This window comes from Solanum dulcamara, chromosome 7 (genome assembly GCF_947179165.1).
Source record: "Solanum dulcamara chromosome 7, daSolDulc1.2, whole genome shotgun sequence".
Classification (NCBI taxonomy): Eukaryota; Viridiplantae; Streptophyta; class Magnoliopsida; order Solanales; family Solanaceae; genus Solanum; species Solanum dulcamara.
In genome coordinates this window covers 61926203-61932233 of record NC_077243.1, presented here as the reverse complement: position 1 = coordinate 61932233, position 6031 = coordinate 61926203, and the positions used below count along the sequence as shown (strand labels likewise).

The 6031-nt window shown below is 35.3% G+C and overlaps 1 long non-coding RNA gene across 1 annotated transcript; it reads left to right on the top strand.

Annotated features, from left to right (window-relative positions):
• The first annotated feature begins 315 nt into the window (after positions 1-315).
• On the top strand, positions 316-3235 carry LOC129895691 (uncharacterized). Its single transcript, XR_008767824.1, has 2 exons — positions 316-2083; positions 3029-3235. It is a non-coding gene; the product is annotated as an uncharacterized LOC129895691 (long non-coding RNA).
• Positions 3236-6031: the final 2796 nt, after the last annotated feature.

Here is a 6031-nt window from a genome sequence, read left to right as displayed (position 1 = left end):
AGACCACCTCCGAATCAGATCAATTTCCCCCTCTTCCATCTAAGGTTTTGAAAAAGGGCTTACTCCGATGTCTACAAAACTCTGATCTACCAAATCAATCTCTTCATGGAGTGAGCCCTCAACCTAATAGCAACATGATGGAATACCCAAAACCTTCGTGTGCAAATCTTACCGCTAATCAAAAGACCAAAAACTCAAGGATCAGATTACAACTCAAATCCCACAAAATCCTCAATGGAAAGTCGGTGATGACCTTCTCTAAAGAGGAAAATGAGATGTTGACTCAAACATGCAAATGGACCATCATAGGTAAATTCTCTCAAATTCGTCCATCTATAGACATCATTAAGAGAGAATTTACGAAAATTATTCTGGGCAAAGGAAACATTATGATTGGAGCCTATGATATGCATCATGTCTTCCTTGACTTCGACAACATCGAAGACCACCTCAATGTGCTATCTAGAAATTTATCCATTTAGGTCGCCTAAATATTATGAAAATTATGAAATGGTCGATGACCTTCAAACCTAACTCTGACAACTCTCTTACCTCAGTGTAGGTAAATCTATCCGAATCGAAATGACACCTCTATGAGTGGGATGCCATTTGTAGAATCCTTGAACCGATTGGGACTTCTTTATTGCTGGATAAAGCCACCCTAGTCAAAACAAGACCCACCACCGCGAAAGTGAGGGTGGAAATGGGTCTGACCTAACTCTCAATCAACAAAGTGATCTTGGAAATTACTAACAGTGATAGACTAACTGAGATGATCAACTAAAGAGTAAAGTATGAAACTATCCCAGCTTTTTTCTCGCATTGTAAAATACAAGGTCATAGTGATGAAAAGTGCAGAAATCTCCCTCCTAAATTAAACACGAACAAGGCGAAGAATATGTTCAGAGAGCAGAAGACATTACAAGCTACCACCAATAAGGAAGCTACAACTACCAGTGATTTGATGGAGAGCACAAACCAAATCTCAGAGATAAGTTCAGAAGCCAACAATGGGGAAGAAGAATGACAGACATTTACCAACAAGAAAGGAAAAGGCTCTAACAAGAACAACTCAAATGGAAAGATAACTCAACCAAATCAGTAAGAGGAACAAGTAGTAGCTCAAAGATGCAGGTTACTACCCACATGGAGACATCACTAGAGGAAATGAGATGTTCCAGGAGAAGCACTTTGAGAACCCATACTAAGAGAGGGGGAAAAAGTTGAAAGAAAAGAAAGAAATCCCAACACCTCCAAATAATCAAAAACGACATGATGAAGGTGAAACACAACAAGGAAATCTTATACTCTAAGGTAATCAGAACGCCAGTAAACTTGTTGAGGTGCTTCACTCTAATAAAACCAAGGTTCTCAGCAAGAAAAAGATACATCTGTTCGGGTTCATTCATGTCCAATAAACTTCAAACAAAAGGAGATTCGAGTATTTTTCACCACGGTGAAACTCCCTCCAGATTTAGTCTTTGATAACAAAGAAACGGTCTTAGTGGAGGTCCACCAACATAGATCATGAACCTCTCCCCTTGTTGGGTTGAATCAGAATCTATTAGAGAATATAAGAGGGAGGAAGGCTAAAGAAAAAGAATAGTGGAGCTTTCCTGATGACCTAAAATTTGGAAATAAGGCTATCCAAGTTGAAACCATTAATGCAAACTTCAATGAGCTCCATGAAGACTCTGCTTTCAAAGATTGTGAAGAAGATTTGTACATGATCAATGTAGAGGAAAACTACTCAACAATCCTCTCTACTGATGAAGTTATCAGGAGAGACAGACTTTCTCATCTAACATGTGCAGTTGTTGATCAATCTAACCAGGTTCATCCCAAGGTGGAATACTATAACAACCTCTCCCCTAGAGGAAGAAGTAATTTTCGAAATAAAAGCCCCTTCCCCCCCACCATTTTCCATGATTAATACTCTATCATGGAATATCAGGGAAGTAGGATCCCAAGGTTCTCTTAAGAGACTTAAAAATCTCAAACATCAACATAATTTTCCCTACATGTTCATACAAGAACCGAAGGTGAACTCGAGGAAAATTGATAAATTCAAAAGGATATTAAGGTAAACTTACTGTTTCCATAACTGCTCCAATAAGATTTGGAATTTTTGGTCCAAAGATTACACCGTTGACATTATTGAAGACAAAGATCAACATGTGCTTATCCATATTACTCACCATAGGAGCCTGTTAGCTTTCACCTTTATATAATTTATGCTAAATGTGAGGAGCTACATAAAATTCCTCTTTGGAATGATCTTAAGGACATCTCTAATAGAATCTCTGGACCTTGGAAAGTTGTAGGAGATTTTAATGTGATCACTTGTCCAGAGAAAGTCTTGATTTTATTTCTTGTTTAGAAGATTGTGATTTGAAGGGTAGTAGGTAAAGTCTTGATTTCATTTATTGTTTAAAAGATTGAATTTGCAGGATAGTGGGTATCTTGGGCCTAAGTTCACTTGGAGAGATAATAGGTACCCCCAATACAATCCGGAAGAGACTCGATAGACTAGTTTACAACAACAATTGGTTTGATGCTTTTATTGGAATAACCGTTACTCATCTCTCTAGAACTTGCTATTATCATGCACTCCCTCCTTAATTAATTGTAGTCCTGTAGATTTCAGCTTTATTAAATATTTTTCATTTCTTAATTTGTGGATAGATCATGAAAACTTTATTGGTGTTGTATAGGAAGTTTGGTCTCAGAATCAGGATGGCAATCCCCTACAAGTCTTGCATCAAAAACTCAAGATCACTATCAAAGATCTTAGTGCATGGTCTAAAATTGCCTATGGAGACTTTCATGAAGAACCTAAAATACTTGAAAGTATCATCAAAGACCTTGAGAGCTCCATAAACAATAATACACAGGAAAACAGGATGAACCTTTCTAAGGCTAAAGCAGAATTCACAAGATTTCTAAAAATTCAAGAAAAAGTCTTAAGTCAGAAGGCTAGGATTAAATAGATAGAAGATGGTGATACTAACTCTGCCTTTTTTCACAGGGTTATGAAGGATAAGAGAAAGCAGCTTTCAATTCACAAGATCAACTATCAAGAGGACAATTGGGTAGAAGGAACTCCTTAGATTGTTGATGTTGCAGTCACGTTTTACACCAATCTTTTCAAAGATGATCTTACTGAGGAGGATAGTAATATTTTTAATCTTGTGGAAGAGGTTGCCATCAATGAAGATAGCATCAACTTTATCAATGTTCCTGTAACACTCCCTAAAATGTTGTATGTGGTATTTTAATTTTCGACGAAAATGATACTGCTTCTGTATTTTGGGCATAACTTTTCATAGAATATTCCAAATTAGGTAATTTAAATTTCAGAATAACCCCAACGGCATTACCTATAACTTTCATAGGACCATATCTTAAGATTCAGAGGATATGTAGGTCAAATAAATTAATTTTTATAAAACATGGTGTTGTGACGAAATGGAGTATTTGTAGAAGAAAAATCATATCTCACGGTAAAATACTCCAAATCAGTTTATTCTTGAACGACATGAAAGTATACTTATAGATCTATAATTCATATGAGATACAAAATCCTAATTAGGAAGTTATCTTGTTCAAATGCAGCTCTGAAAAAAGGTATTCCGTTTAAAGAGGGTTCATCTTACCAACCATGGAAAGATCTAGATCCATTTAACATCAATAATCCTCAATTTGACATCATCCATGAGGTCACAATCCTCCATTGAATTTTCAAGATCATCAATAGTAATTATTTTTATTTATTGTTAGGTCCCTCCTCCACACCTATAAATACCACCTTATTTCCTCATTTTATTCATCAAGCTTTCTCAAACAACTCTTCTCTCTATACACTTCTTTATTCATTCTCAAATATAGTTTTAGTGTGTAGTAGTATAGAAATACTATTCCAGTGATTCTTATACTCCGGGTAGTACACAAAATGCTCCGGCGAGGAGAAAAGGCTAGGGGTTCAAGAGTGGTCATTGAGTTCTTCAATTTGGAGTAAAGCATCAAATTTCAGGTATGTAAGGCTATTCATAGCAATGGATTGAGTTCGTCCATGCACCCAATAGTTAAATTCATCGTAATTGAGTTATAGTTGAGTTTTACCCAAATTTTGAATTCTAAATAAATTAATTCTTCTTCTATTGAGTTAGATATATTTATGCATTGAGATTATTATTATTTTTATCTCTCATATTATTGGAATTATTGTTCATGGCTACTTTTTCATGAACCCTAATTGATTTGATGTTCATGAATATTTTTACACGTGTTTTGAGTAAAGATGTTGACTTTTAATATTTATTGACAAAAAGAGTGATTTGAATTAATACTATATATGTATTTTATTGAGTTTTAATAGTGCAAAATAATTGAGTTTAAATAAATTTTGAGTAAATGATATTTTGAGCAAGATGTTTTGATGAGATATAAATAATATTTTGAAGTGTAATGATTGATGAAGAGGTAATAAGATGAGTTTGATGTTTTTTCAATAAGACTAGATGATGATGTTAATATGAGCACATATTTTGGGAGTAGTATTGAGTACTGAGTTGGGTAAGAGTTTAATTGACTCAAACCCCATAACTACGTAGCCAACGTAGGATGGAGGTTATACCTCTTAAGTTCCACAAAGAGGACTTTGATGATTGGATCTATGATGGTGATGTCCTTTATCCTGGCAAGGTATTGGATGGATGTGGCAACGACATCGCTTTGTTGTATCATCACTAGCTCATAAGTGATGGTTGTCGGTTAGAGAAACTCCCAACTGAGTAAGCATTGCTTATTATTTTTTAAAAAAACTTGCATTACATATTGATGTTGAGATGATGTTGAGTTCTGAGTCGAGTCTTCCTGAGAGGAGTTTCTTGATATCTGTCCTTACTTTCCTTCCATTTTACATACTCGTACATTTCATGTACTAACGTCAGTCGACCTGCATAATTTTATAATACAGATACAAGTGTTAGAGATCCTCAACAAGTGCATCGTTGAAGATCATTACTTTTCAGCTATTTGGTGATTCCTTCTTGTATTTAGAGGAATTATTTATCCTTTTATTATTGTTGAATATTATGTTTCTTTTGAGGTAGCTATGGACATGTCATTGGCACCGCTTGATAGTGTTAAAGGCTTTATAGACAGAGTTTGATGATGTAATTGGAGTAGTTCTCCCTTGAAACTACTTCTAAGGATTATTTCTTCCATTTGATGTTGATGATGGAGAGCCCACATAAGTATTCTTATTTTCACTTAAGTCTTCCACTGATGAACGAATGAGTGATGAGACCAAGTGGTTCTCTCAGAGGCTTGAGATCCACGCCTAGGGTACCTTCTCGGAGGGTAACAATGCCAACCCTCCAGGTGATCAAAGAAACTATCTTTTCTATCGACCCAAACAACACCCCTAGGCTGGATGGGCTAAATGGAAAATTCTATCAATCAACCGAGCAAATCATACTAGCTAACATTCGTTCAACCATTACTTCATTCTTTTAAGGTTTTATCATTCCAATTTTTTTCTCTCACACATGTATGGTTATGCTTCCTAAAGTTAATTCTCTTCTATATTTCACTAAGATTAGGCTTATTAGTCTTTGTAATACTTCTTGTAAGATCATAGCTAAATTGATCAATAATAGACTTTCCAAAATCCTTCCCAACATCATTAGCCCCGATAAGAGTGGTTTTTTGAAAGGGAGAGCCATTACTAAAAACATCTTCCTAGACCAAGAAATTGTTAATGATATTAGCCAAACAAATTATAGCGTAATGTTGTTATTAAACTTGATATGTCTAAGGCATATGATAGAGTCTCTTGGTATTTGTTGTGACTTATACTGAGAAGGTTTGGTTTAGCTAAAGTTTGGATTAATCTTATTTACAAATACATCTCTAATAATTGGTACTCTATCCTTGTTAATGGGAGTACACATAGATTTTTTAAACCAGGACAAGGTCTTAGACAAGGAGATCCCCTCTCCCCTAGAATTTTTTTCCTTTCTGCTGA